This window comes from Corylus avellana, chromosome ca5 (assembly GCF_901000735.1).
Source record: "Corylus avellana chromosome ca5, CavTom2PMs-1.0".
NCBI classification, from domain to species: Eukaryota; Viridiplantae; Streptophyta; class Magnoliopsida; order Fagales; family Betulaceae; genus Corylus; species Corylus avellana.
The window spans coordinates 18,383,335-18,398,692 of NC_081545.1; the positions used below are offsets into that span (position 1 = coordinate 18,383,335).

Below are 15,358 nucleotides of genomic sequence, written 5' to 3' on the forward strand. Positions count from 1 at the left end.
TTTAGATTACCTAGAATAGGGGCTCGGGCCCATATGGCGTCTCGATTATAGGAGTGGATGATGAAGGAGCCTCAGTGCTCACTTCCTCACCTTCTACCCGATGTAGATCTTGTGGGGCCTCCATTTGCTCCTACTCCTTCCTCTCTTCCACTTGATTTCTGACCACTTCATCACTCCTTAGTGTGGTCATAGCTTGCTCATGATAAAAAGTACTTTCATTTACCATGTAGTGTCCATCAGGATTGGCCACTGGCTGACTTTGAAGCTTTTCTTCTTCTCTATTAAGGTGGTTGATGATTTGTTCAACGTGAACTTCTATCTTGGCATCTATCTCGTCGAAGAATTGAGGGGTATTGTGCACCAGTTCCTATTGAGACTTCATCATTTCTTGTTGAGATTTCATTATCTCTTGTTGAGATTTCATAATCTAATTAGTCTCGCTGAGAAGTTTCAGTATCTGATCTTGCCTCTTCAACCTTTGATTTTGAAAGTCAGTCTTTGACAGAAGAGATGGCTCCTCTTGATATTGTTATTGTGAAGGCAAGTAGATGGGAGATCGCTCCTCTTCGTGAGCTTCTATTTTAGCAATGGATTCAGAGTGAGAGTTCATCATCTCCTGTTGAGGGTTCACAGTCTGACATATCTCGCTCTCAAGTTTCGACATCTTTTCTAAAAAATTCTCCTGAGAAGTTAACATCTTTTCTTGAAAGTCAAAGCTCATTGGAGGAGGTGGTTCAGTTTGGTATTTCTACTGTGGAGTTGCTTGATATTGAGAGGAATAGGATTGATCATTGAACTGCAGATATGCCTGATGGTACAGTTCATGAAATTGTGGAGTATAATTTCAAGGAGCTTGAGCTTGCCATGAGAGATTAGACTGGTTGCTCCATGCCGGGTTATAGGAATCAGAATAAAGGTCATTCACCGATCTAGAGAACGGTCTGTTCATATACTTATAAGAATAACTAGAAAATTGTCTAGCAGTAGGACAATCTCTAATATGGTAATAAGGATTATAGCAATATGAACATGGTCCATGGGGTATTGAAATGCCTCCCCACATGAACTAAATCGATAAAAATAAAATAAAATAACAAAATAAAAAGAAACTCACAAACGGCTCAAAAATGCAGCTTTGGAGTGTTGGAATTTAGAAGCTGCAATTGCTGGAAACAGGCACTCTGCAGTAGGTGCGCTTTATTGCACAGGAAGGTGCGCTCGAGCGCACTACCAATGATAAGCGCCAATGATAGGCTCGAACCCAGGATTAGAAAACTAAACCAAAACAAGATTAGAAAACAAATGAAAATAAAATAAAATGAAAGAAAAACAGAAAATAATTAAGCTAGATTTAATCTTTAAAACTTAACAATGCAACCGTTAAGCAGTCCCCGACAACTACACCAAAAATTGATGTGGTCTTTTGTTTACAAAATATATCAATAATAAAATACCACTCGCAATAGTACAAATCCTTGTAGGATAGGGTTATATTGAGGATGTCGAACCTCAAGGACTGCAGGGCTGTTGTTATCAAACTTTTCATGATTAAATATAACTTAATGTAAAGTACGTTGATTTGATTTTGATTATAACTGAATTAAATGCATAAAATTAAAGATAGATGATGAGAGATAGAATAAGGGGATGATTTCACCACTAACTGAATAACAATGGTCAATCATAAATTAATAAGGGAACTTCATAATATTCATGATATAGGACTCGTCTTACTAAAGTAATCAAGAAAATACCATCATTAAGGAAATAAGTATAACCCATCTTCGGTTGGCACGGACTGTCCACCTAACCACTAAGATTCGGTACGATCCGTCTTCCCTAGATATGAATTATCTAATTCCTTGATAGGCTACATATAATCAAGGGAATAGTATAACCCATCTTCGGTTGGTTCGAACTGTCTACCTAAATTGCACTAAACTAAGGTGTAGTACAATCTGTTTTCCCTAAGCATGACCTATCTAACACTCTTGATCATATGTTAGTTAAAACCATTGTATAATAATCTTTCATATAATCCTAAAAAATATGAAGGATTGAGTTCAATCAATATAAAAGACTTTCTAAGACAAGAGAAAAATTTCATAATGATTGAATATATACATTAAAAACAATTTTCACATTTATACAACTATCATGCATATAGAAAAATCCAAATTAAAATACAATTAAACCATTGTTACTTGGAAAGGGCTACATCAATGCCCTATTACAGAATTAGCTACTCATCTTGGTGCTGAAATGACCTCCTTCCATGGATTATCTCCTCTTCAACTTGTCAAGCTTCGAAGAAGATTTTTGTATCTAAAACTAAGCACACTTCTCTTGAAGCTTAGAGGCCTATTTATAGGGAGCAAACATGCCCTAGAAGCCCCAAGAATCCCAGAAAAAATCATACTTCAATCTCCTAGTCAAATTAGGAAGCAATCCAAGTACAAGGCAGAATAGGATTTGTCCAAATTTGCGTTCTTTTATTGCGGGACGATTTGGGCATAGCAAACATCCGAATTAGGAAAATCATATTTCACATTAATTTTTAGCATTTGGCGTTAGCTTTCCAATTCCTCTAGATTCACCTCAATCCAATACTTGAACTGAAAGTTATGATCAAAATACTAAGACATGCAGAATCCAAATTTGAATCCAATCTGATTTTGAGTCCAATTTGAGAAATTCCAATTTAATCATTTTCTTGATTTGATTGAACTTAACCACATCATATAGGTTTTCTATTATGATTGGTTAAGCTTAACCATATCTTCTTAGTCTTATCAAAGTGTGCTTTGAGCCAAAATCAATGAAATTAATTGCATCTTTATGTAAAACCTGAAAACAATAAAACAACATAAAATCAAACAAATAACAATGCTAAGGAATTAACATACGCGAGTTAAGAGGCTTGAATGTGCAAGATTCAGCGCTTATCAGGTACGATCCGTCTTCCCTAGGTATGACCTATCTAATTTCTTAATAGGATACACCCAATCAATGGAATAGTATAACCCATCTTCCGTTGGTATGAATTCTCTACCTAAATTACACTAAACTAGAGTATAGTACAATCTGTCTTCCCTAGGCATGATCTATCTAATTCTATTGATCATGTGTCAATTAAAACCGTTGTATAACAATCATTCACATAATCACGGAAAATATGAAAGATTGAGTTCAATCAATATAAAAGGCTTTCTAAGATAAGATAAGAAATTTATAATGATTTCTCACAGTTATATAACCATCATGCATAATATAGAAAAACCCAAATTGTAATATAATTAAACCATTATTACTTTGAAAGAGCTACATCAATGCCCTATTACAGATTTAGTTGCTCATCGTGGTGCTGGGATGGCCTTCTGCCATGATCCTCTTATCTTCAACTTGTCAAGCCTCTAAGAAGATCTTTGTATGAATTATTTCTCTAAAACCAAGCACACCTCTTTTCAAGGCTTAGAGGCCTATTTATAGGGTGTAAAACAAACCCTAAAAGTCCTAGAAATTCCAGAAAAATTGTACTTCAATCTCCTAGTCAAAGTACGAAGCAATCCTAGTACAAATCGGAATAGGATTCGTCGACATTTTTGTTCTTTTATTACTGGACGATTTCGGCATAGAAAACTTCTGAATTAGGAAAATCCTATTTCACAATGATTTGTATCCTTTTGAGTTATCTTTCTAATGCTGCTAGTTTCACCTCAATCTGATACTTTAGTGGAAATTTATGATCAAAATACTGAGACATGCACATAATCCAAATTTAAATCAAATCCAATTTTAACTCCAATTAGAGAAATTCCGATTTAAACCTTTCCTTTATTTGATTAAACTTGACCACATCATATACGTCCTCTATTATGATTGGTTAAGCTTAACCACTTCTTCTAGGTCTTCTCAAAGTATGTTCTAAGCCCAAAAGCAATGGTATTTCTTGTATCATTATTAAACACCTGAAAACACTAAAATAACACAAAATCAAACAAATAACAATGCTAAGGAATTAACTTATGTGAGTTAAGGGGCTTGAATGTGCAACATTACGTGCTCATCGTGATCCTTTAGTCAAGATAGCATTCTTTCTCCTGATTTTATATTATTGATTGATTTTCCAAAAGTTGATGGAGTGAGATGCCTCTTTTGTCTGATTAACTCAATGTGAACATTGTTGGATTGTTCCCTTCTTTTGAGATGATTCCTTGAGTAAGTTTTTGGGTGTAAATATGTCTAAGGCATCTCTCTTAAAACATATGTTTCAAAAGCAAGTATACGTTTTATCAAGCATCTCGTGTCTTATTAGTGTGAAACTCTGTTTTGATCTTGTGCAAATTGACCCCATATGTCTGATGTCTCAAATGTGCATGGCATCACCTCCTTCAATGACACGTTAAATGATCAAAGATCAAGTGTTCCCTATATTTTGTGAACTTCTAATGATGAACTTCTTTATTGACCCTTATAGAAAAAGTTGATGTCTTTGCATTGCTGTAAAAGGTGAAACACCCAAGGGATTAATTATTCTTCTAATAAATGCTTGGACAATTGAGGACGAAGGGTGTGTGACTTTTTGCTCAAGAATTAGAAAAGAGGGGTTTGACTTTTGTATAAAGTGATTAACAATTTCATGTGTGACATCTTGACAGTTGAGGTTTGAATTGTGCATCCCCAGTTTTTGAATTGATCACTCACTTCACTTACTATGCCTTAGTTTGATTATCTTCTCAAATTTCTTATTGTGTGAATTTAATCTGTAAATGGGTCTTTTCCAATTTGTGTGACCAGAGAGTTAATTGACTTTTGAATCTCTTGTTTATCTCTTAAGGAAGATTTATTGAGGTTGTTGGGTTCTCAAAACTAGTTTTTTTGGGAAAACAAAGGAGATTTTTTTGTGCCGTCGTAACGAAGGTTGTCTCGTCTTAACGGGATGTGGTGTGTGCCTTCCATCTTAATGGGGTTGCTCCCTGTCATGACATGAAGTGGTGTTCCTTCCGTCATAATGGGAGAGGTATTGCGTTAAGACGGGAATTCAACTGTCTAGTCGATTTTTGTCTTCTTGTCTTAACGAAGTGTACCCCCATTAGGACAGAAACTAGATCTACTTTTCTTCATACTGTCTCCTTGTTCAGTTACTTCTCCTCTTCAAAATCTTTTCATTTCTTGTTTCAAAAGCTTGCTCTCTTTTTCCTCCTTTTGGCCTAGTCTCTCTATCTACGGCATCTTTGAAAGGTATGCATCTCTCTTCTACTTGTTTTCATGAGATTGATTATGGTTTAATCTCTCTTGGTTGGTTTTGAAAATTTCTTGGCTTTTCATGCAGTTTGTTATATCATGTCTGATTGTGGAGTGATTTTGCATGATTGATTGATTGGTTTCATTAAAAGCTTGATTATTAGATGTTAATCTGAGCTTTGAGTTCTCATATTGTGGAAATAGACTCTCAATTGTTTTTGTTCTCTCCATCTCTTTCTGTTATCTACCCGTACTTGTTGCTTGTGTTGAACATGAAACTTTTTGTTTAAGACTTGATACATGAAATTTAGGACTTCTTTATATCTGTTGAGATTAAACTGTCTAGTTTTTCTTGACATGGTTAGGTTCTTCTGTTCTGAGAAGAAATGGTGTTTCAAATGTTCTTCGACATATCCAATATATTTGAGTAATAGTATCCTTATATTTTGTCAAGTGATTTCAATTGGGAGGAAAAAGTGATTCTTGAAGTATCATAAGAGTTTTCCTTTTTGCTTGAGATTTGTCTTCCTCAAAAGGTAAGAAACTCTCTAGAGTTGAAAATGTAATGCCCCCAAAATTAGCCTTGGCTAACTTGGCAGGGTTACTGGCAATTATCCCAGTTAAACCAACTTGTGGCTAAATGAGGAATCATCCCTTTAAGTATTATCGGAGTTAATGCATAGGAAGGTGAAATAAAATCTGAGAAACTATTAAATCATCAAATGGATAAGTATATTCCTAGAAATTAAGGACATGGAGCAACTAATAATAATGTAAAACAAAACTGATAGCAGCATGAAGATTCTAAATCAAGGTCCATAGTGACAACCGTGCCACTCCTAGGTTCTAGTGACAAACTTCCTAAAAGGGTAATAATAACATAAGTCTAACAACTTAGTAAGTAAACCTTACAATTAGGTATGACATTAATCCATTTAAGCAGAAATAAACGCGCAGTTTTAGTAAACATTTAAAAGAGGTGTTGTCTCCGTTAATACACCATAAAAGTATTGTTTGGTTAATAAAAGAGTGGTGTACTCCTGGCGGCAATCACCTAAGCATTTTAATACAGGAAAAACTAATGCTTTATAGGTCATAACTCTCATGTAGGGTCTACCCGAGATATCTCAGTAGGGTTGGCGCTGTCCTGAGGGACCTGTAATACAATGCCGGTGCTCCGACCATTGTACACTACCGTCCATCCCATTAGTGGCACGACCGAGTCCGACCTCGGGTGGCCCACACCACTAATGATGTCCGTTCTATAGTGACCATCCATTAAGGAATGGCTGCGCCTGGTCACAAAACCATTGGATCCAAAGCCTACATAACAACACACACATTTGACCATAGAATGAAGTCTATATAGTAAGCCCATGGCAATGATTCCGCATGTATTGGTGCCCATGTCATACAATGCATCTTATCAACTAGTTATTAAAGCAGTTACCAAGTTATTATGAAAAGTAAACATGTTCATATCATACTCGTGATCAGTCAACTGACATATCCCACATTTTTAAGGAAAGAGTTCGTAAGTGTTTACTTACCTCGTACGCTCGCTTGAATCCTCTGACATTGCTAAATCCTGCTATAACGAAATACGACACGCCGTTATACACAATTTTAGAGGACCCTTACGAGTAAGATACTAAGCCTTATCTAACAAAAGGATTGTTAGACTCTAAATTTCACGAGAGTGAGGCTTAAACGCAGATGCTCAGCTTCTTCACTGTACGTCCGGGCTGGAGAGCGTACGTTCAGTCAGTGAGTTAGGCAATTCGGCAAAAGCTCCAAACTATGTTTTATGGTTTCTATAAAGCCTATAGGCTATCATATCTCCTTCTAGGCTATTGAATAAACATAAGAAAACTCAATCATCATGCAATACAAGGAATCAAGGAAGGTTTTGAAACTCTTTTGAAAACATTCTTGGTTTGTAAGGAAATGAGTGAAAAGCTTGACATAGTGTCTTTTGAAAACTCACAACATTAATAAAGCAATAAGAACAACATTGAAGGTATAAAACTGGGCAAGGGTTACCTTTCTTCCTTCTCTCTCTCAAATCAAAAACTCACAAATCACTCACACAGAGGTTCATCAGTGAGTCTAGGGCGTAAGAATGGGTTCAAAGAGGTGGTGGGGGTTGATATTTATAGGCCAGAAAAGTTGAGGGCACTACCAACTACTCTGAAAAGTAGCGGGCGTCTGGTACTATTGGGGCGTATGTCCAGTACTGTTTATTCAACGGTCCAAATGGTGCATCATACGTACAATCATTAACGAGTGGTCATTCCAAAAGTAGCATACGTCTGGTACTAAAGACAAGAGTGTACGTCTAGTGGTCCCCTGGCGTACGTTCGGTACTAAAGACAAGAGCGTACGTTCGGTACTAAAGACAAGAGCGTACGTCTGGTGGTCCCCTGGCTTATAACCGGTACTAGAGACAAGAGCGTACGTCCGGTACTACTGGGCATACGTACAGTTAGTAAGGGTGGGGTCTGGTTTTGCTTCAAGGCTTTATGGTTAAGTGTGAGGGCTTTAGGTTATGCTGAGATGCTTAGGGTTTTCAGTTTAGGGTTGATTTATAAAGCTATTAACTCGTTGAGTAAGGGTTTAAAACTCTTTTTAAAACAATTTAAAAAGTCGGGGTATTACAGAAAAGGATGCGAAACTTAAGCCTATCATGATTTTCCAATCTGTCAAAAAGGTTCGAGTGGCTCTTGGCCCTAATTCTCCTATGTAACAGTCTGCAATTGAAAATGGCGAAGATGCTTTAGCTTGGAGGTTTTAGTCAAGTTCTGATCAAGTTCGTTTTCTTTCAAAGAAGATCTCGGGACGCAAAGTTATTGTTGAGTGTCCTATTTCTATGGAGGTTTTCTCTTCTGAAGAGTTATGGATCATTCCTTGGGTATTTGAGAGCAGAAAATGGCTCTTTTTCACCGTGCCTCAACCAGCTGTGTTTCCTAAAATGGTTCGGGAATTTTACTCAAATGTTCGTGAACATATTGCTTCTTCTTCAACCCTCACCACTTTTGTCAGAGGAAAAGATATTTGATAAGTGCCAAAAAATTCATATTTTAGCCCTTAACTTATATTTATTAATTCCTTAGTTTTGTTAGTTTGTGCTATTTTATTTCATTTTTGTAATTTCTTTGTTTTATAGGTCATGGAAGAAAAGAAAGTGTTTCCGAAGAAGTTCCAAGCTTAAAAGGCAAATTGCGAAGACCTAGAAGATATGATTAAGCTTAACCAATCATAATAGATGACCTATATGATGTGGTAAAGTTTAATCAAATAAATGAAATGATTAAATCGGAATTTCTCAAATTGGAGTCAAAATCGGATTAGATTTAAATTTGGATTCTGTACATGTCTCGGTATTTTGACCATAACTTTCAGTTCAAATATCTGATTGAGGTGATTCAAGTGGCATTGGAAATTTATCTCAAAATTATACAAATCATTGTGAAATAACATTTTCCTAATTTGGACTGCCGCTATACCAAAAGCACCCCACAAAATAGGAATGCAATTTTGGACAAATCCTATTCCGATTTGGACTTAGGTTTTCTTTATCCGAATTGGACTAGGACTTAAATCGCCGAATTTCCTAGGATTACTAGGGCTTTTAGGACTCTCCTAAGCCCTATAAATAGACCGCTAAGCCTTACAATTCAATACACAATTTGTAGGAGACAGCTTTGGGGAGAGGAATTGGATGCTACTTCAAGAAATAGTTTTTTGCTCTTTCTTTCCCTTTTCTTTTTAGTTTTATTTTAATTATGTGTAACTAACTCTTTAGTAGGGATAGATTAAAGCCCTAATTATGTTTATTTAATATTTCAATATTGGCGCCTTTGTGATAATCATATTGTATTGCTTAACTTGATTAATTCTTGTTTTCTGGAATTCCTCATATGTATGTGATTGGCCATTATATGCATGTGGTATGGATTAATTAATTAAATCAATTTGGATGACCGAGTCTTGGGTTTAATAAGAGAAACAAAAGAAATCCACACCGGATTCTTGGGTTAATCAACATGAAAAACCGAGAGTATACACCCATGCCCTAGGTTCCGCGTGTTTGTCGATTTCCATATATTTATGCTTTCTTAAAGAATAACTTAATATACACCCATGCTAAATCTTTTCAGAAAGAAAAGAGTTAGAGTATACATCCATGCCTAACTCGTTGCTTAGGGAAATCAATAGCTTAAGGAGTATACACTCATGCCCTTAGGTTGGCAAACATTAGGTATTCATAATATGATTGGATCATTGGCATATTGTTATATAATTTTAGCATGTTTAGTGGTCGATATCAAAGCCCTACCTTTACCTTTTATTTATCTTTATTTCTTTTCCTTAGTATCAATATCAATCTCGTGATAATTTTGGTATTTTAATTACTTCTAAAACAAAATCAACAATTTCCGTGGGATCGATCTCATACTTACTGCACTATACTATCGTTTGATTTTGTGCACTTGTGAGTAAAACGTACTAAATATTATCTATTAATTTAGGTAGTATTTGGTACAACAAGTTTTTGGCGTCGTTGCCGGGGATTATTTGATTTTGTTTGGAATTTTTTTTCCTTTAATTTATTTTTGTTTTAAATTTTTCTGTTTTTCTAGTTTTTTCCACTGTTCCTGTTCTATCTCTAGAGGTGCGCTCGAGTGCCTAACTGGGGCGATCGAGCGCACCAGTGCGATCGAGCGAATCTCATAGTGCGATCGATCGCACATCCGGATGGCAGCGCAGTTACTATACTAATTATAGATCCGTTTTTTTTTTTTTTTTTTTTTTTTTTTTTTTTTCATGCAGAGTCAGTTGAGTCTGCATCTTCGTAAGTTTTAATTTTAATTTTGTTTTTATTTTCCCTTTTTATTTTAACCTTTTGTTTTTTTTTTTTTTTTTCACACATGTGGGCGGCATTCCGACACCCCGTAGACCATGTTCATGTTGCCATGACCCTTATCACCGTGTTAGAAGATGTCCTACAATGAGACAAATTTCTAACAAATTTTATGGGCACATGAAAACATCATTCTCTAGACCGGGGAATGACCTCTATTTTGATTCATATTACCCATCATGGCAAACTCAAGCTCCTGGAATTCATGCTCCACAATCTCATGGGCTGCAACATCACTTATGTCAGCAATTCTATAATCATGCATATTCCTCTCAATCAGCACAACAGCAATATCAGGCTGAACCACCTCCTCTTGAGTTTTATGAAAATACATTAGCTATGATCAGCTCAGCAATTGAGGAGATGAAGAACTCTCATTTGAAATTAGTTAAAAGGATGGAGGCCCACTGTATACAAAGAACAGGTTTTCTCAAAAAGGAAGAGCCCCAAAGTCAGTCAATTACCACTCTTCATGGACATTATATGGAGGAAGAGAGTATTTGCTATCATGAAGAAGAGCCATCTCCATAGTTATATGGCAAATCCTATTCTTGTCTTAGCCCCTGTCTGAGGCAATCCATTTTCAAAATAGTAGCTCATGAAGAGGAACCATCTCCCATATATGACTATTCATATTCCTCTCCACCTTAGCAATACCAACAAGAGATACCTCCTCTGAAGAATTTCGCGTTAGAAGAAGCGCATGCTAGTTTAGAAGAAACAATGTCAGCTTTTCTTAGCCACAGTAAAGCCTATAATCAATGGTTGCAATCCACCATGGCCAAGACAGAGGATCACTTCAAGCAAATATCAGACATACTTAAAGAAGAAGAAGAAGAGTGTCAAAGTTAGTTGGTGGCCAATCCTAATGAGCATTACGTGGAGGATGAGTGCACCGACTATCATGAGCACGCTATCACATTGAGGTGTGAAGAGGTGGTTGAAAATCAAGTGGAAGAGGGGAAGGAGGAGCAAACCGAAGTTCCACAAGAGCCACATCAGGAAAAAGAAGAGAGCACATAGATTTCTTCAACATTAGCTCTTATTCCTAAAACACCAAAAGGCCAGGAGAGAAGTCTGTTAGAGCTACCACATGAATAAATTGAGGACATTAAGATAGAAAAGCTCCCTGAGTTTTCTTCCTACTTTATTCAGTTCATGATTCCCCATCGGATGAGAAACTATTTGAGAAAACTCAAAGTGGTACTCCCTAATCTATAGACATTTGGAATCACCTTGCACACAGAAAATATCATACCCTTTGGTGCAAGAGAAGAAAAGGTTGGTGCTTCAAGTTTAAAGTCTAGCTGAAGACGTTAAACTTAGCACTCATGGGAGGCACCCCACATCATATCCTTTTTATTTCCTTGTTTGTTTGCTTTTATTTCATTTTTATTATTAGTTTCTTTTTGTTTTCCGTTGTTATTTTAGTAATTTGTTTTGCAGGGACAAGTGTGCTTCAATTCAAGTTTTGGGGTGTGCTATGAGCCATGCTATTCCAGACAATTTCGTCCATATCCTGGGTAAATTCTTTCCATGTTATAGACATATTGGGGACAATGTGTAATTTAAGTTTGAGGGTATGGGAACACTTGACACACACACAATTTGTCCCAGTTTCATTTGCTCTTATTTTTGTTGTTTATTAAAAAGAAGTATATATATATATGCATGTTCATGTTGTCTTAAAATTTTGGTTGATCTGGAAGATTTGTGATTGAATTCATTAGTGAGCTTAAAATTTTGAACACATGATCTAATGATAGAATTTTTCAATTTGGTTACTTGCTTAGGACAGTTGAGAATTCACATGTTTGATCTGATTTACACAAACACATTAGCACATAATTTGTGGGGTATGACATGAAAATCTGATGTGTGTTTCTACGTCTTGGGTGAAACTGGATGATCTATTAGATGAATACTTTGGCATAAATATATAATTAAAAAAATATATTTTTTTCATTGATAAGCTTTTCACTAAGTAACTGGACCTCTTGTCTCAAAGCATTAAGTGTTCACGTCAAAAGAGAAAGAATTTTGATTTGGTTAATGTCATGGTTAGTTTAGTTTCGTAGCCTTTTTGACTCGAGTTAGTAAGTTCTAGGGTTGTCTCTACACCTAATGCCCTAAAACCATCTGGTTTGGGAGTCATTGACATTAACACTCGTTACATGGGTCAATTAGAAAGCTTAAGGGAACCAAACATTGCACAGCTTGACCAAGAAGAAAAAGAGAAGAAGAAAAAGAAAAGTTATGCCACAGTTATTCATTTTAATGGGGATTTCAGTGAACTTTGAGGTAATGAGACATTGGACATTGGAAATAATTGAAAGTTTCATATTTGTGTGCTAATTCACTTTACATTGTTTCGAACTTATGATGCCTTAAGCATGTCTATTGTAAAGTGATTAAACTTTAGAATTCCAATTCATTTAGAAGATAGAGTTTATCTTTTTAAGCTTGTTAGTGAATGAGAATCATGGTTTTGAGTGATACCTTAATTTTTGGATACCATGAACTCTTGCATCATGTTTGTGGGTAACATTTCTGGAAAACCCTCACGAGACTTCATTCGTCCTTTAGGGAATTCCTAGGAGTTTAAAAGGCTTGTTGCACATGCTAAATGCAATTGTACATCCCACGAAAAATGGATTTATCTTTTTGTTTTCAGTTTTTCATTTTGTTTTTAGTTTTGTATTGTTAAGGGACTAGCAATATGTAAGTTTGGGGGCATGATAAGTGCCAAATATTCATATTTTAGCCCTTAACTTATATTTATTAATTCCTTAGTTTTGTTAGTCTGTGCTATTTTATTTCCTTCTTGTATTTTTTTTGTTTTATAGGTCATGGAAGAAAAGAAAGCGTTTCCGGAGAAGTTCCAAGCTCAAAGGGAAAATTGAGAAGACCTAGCTTAACCAATCATAATAGATGACCTATATGATGTGGTTAAGTTTTATCAAATAAATGAAAGGATTAAATCAGAATTTCTCAAATTGGAGTCAAAATCGGATTAGATTCAAATTTGGATTCTGCACATGTCTCGGTGTTCTAACCATAACGTTCAGCTGAAATATCCGATTGAGGTGATTCAAGTGGCAGTGGAAAGCTAACTCAAAATTCTACAGATCATTTTGAAATATCATTTTCCTAATTCGGACTGCCGCTATGCCAAAAGCACCCCGCAAGATAGAAACGCAATTTTGGATGAATCCTATTCCGATTTGGACATAGGTTTTCTTTATCCTAATTAGACTAGGACTTAAATCTCCGAATTTCCTATGATTACTAGGGCTTATAGGACTCTCCTAAGCCCTATAAATAGACCTCTAAGCCTCACAATTCAATACACAATTTGAAGGAGACAACTTTGAGGAGAGGAATTGGAGGCTACTTCAAGGATTCGTTTTTGGTTCTTTCTTTCCCTTTTCTTTTTAGTTTTATTTTAATTATGTGTAACTAACTCTTTAGTAGGGGCTAGATTGAAGCCCTAATTATGTTTATTTAATATTTCAATATTGGCGCCTTTGTGATAATCATATTATATTGCTTGACTTGATTAATTATTGTTTTCTTGAATTCCTCATATGTATGTGATTGACCCTTATATGCATGTGGTATGGATTAGTTAATTAAATCAACTTGGATGACCAAGTCTTGGGTTTAATAAGAGTAACAAAAGAAATCCACACCGGATTCTTAGGTTAATCAACATGGAAAACCGGGAGTATACACCCATGTCCTAGGTTCCGTGTGTTTGTCGATTTCCATATATTTATGCTTTTTTAAAGAATAACTTAGTATACACCCATGCTAAATCTTTTTAGAAAGAAAAGAGTTAGAGTATACACCCATGCCTAACTTGTTGCTTAGGAAAATCAATAGCTTAAGAAGTATACACCCATGCCCTTAGGTTGGAAAACATTAAGTATTCATAATAAGATTGGATCATTGGCATATTGTTATATTATTTGAGCATGATTAGTGGTGTATATAAAAGCCCTACCTTTACCTTTTATTTATCTTTATTTCTTTTCCTTAGTATCAATATCAATCTCATGACAATTTTGGTATTTTAATTACTTCTAAAACAAAATCAACAATCTCCATGGGATCGATCTCGTAGTTGCTGCTCTATACTATCGTTTGATCTTGTACACTTGTGAGTAAAACGTATTAAATATTATCTATTAATTTAGGTAATATTTGGTAGAACGATATTACTCTTGATCCAAAGACCTTGGCCAAAATTTTGAAGATTGCTAATGTTCCCAAGACTTAGTTTCCTTATGCACCTGAGGCTGCTCCCTCCTGTGAGCAAATGGGTGAGCGTTTGGACTAGTTTCTTGGCCTAGCTCGTTGAAAGCCATTCCCGTCAAATCTATCAAGCTTCCTGAGAGAATGCTTGCTCTCAAATCATGAGTAATCTAATGCCTCTCATTTAGCACTCAACGCTTTCTATTGATCGTGCTCAATTCTTATATGCCTTACTCAAAAATGACAAAGTTGATCTGGCCTCGGTGATTATTGATGGTATTGCTTCGATTCATAATGCAAAGACGTTGAATCTAGGTCTTGGCTATGGTGGGGTCATTAGCAAAGTATTATCTCACTTCTCTGTGCCTCGACGTCAAAATGAGGTTGTTGCAAATCAGCCGTCTGCTTTTGACCGGTTGATGATTTCCAAATATGAGAAAAGGAAAAGTTCCATGTCTGCTCCCTCCTCCACTGCATCTACTTCAAGTGACTATAAAAATATTTCTTCCGAGCAATTGAGTCAACTGGAAGAGTTACTTGAGCAAAATAAGAACATTGTGAGTATCCAACTAGACGAGCTCAAATAGAGTGTTGGTAAGATGCAACATCAACTGTCCAAGGTTGAAGTTGCAATGCAGTCCCTTATAAGTCCTCATATGAAGACTCATAGCAAGTGATTAATGTCCTTGAAGACATTCCTGTAGGTTGATCTTTCCTTTTGTCCATGTGTGACAAAAAGGGGGAGAATGGTTAAACTTTTCAAACAATATGTCTCTTAATTTGGTTGTTGATATTTTTATGTTTTTTATCTTGTGACAATGGTTTATGATTTAAATTTATGCAAATGATGAATGTCTAGTTTTGTGTTGTTGTCTTTCATTTAAGTTTTGAATATGGTGTAGTAATGTTTCTTGTGCGAAATGTTTCAGAATC

General features: G+C 35.7%; 1 pseudogene; it reads left to right on the forward strand.

The window, feature by feature from the left end:
• The window catches only part of LOC132181890 (uncharacterized), a 20,929-nt pseudogene extending 5,917 nt beyond the window's left edge, over positions 1-15,012 (forward strand).
• Positions 15,013-15,358: the final 346 nt, after the last annotated feature.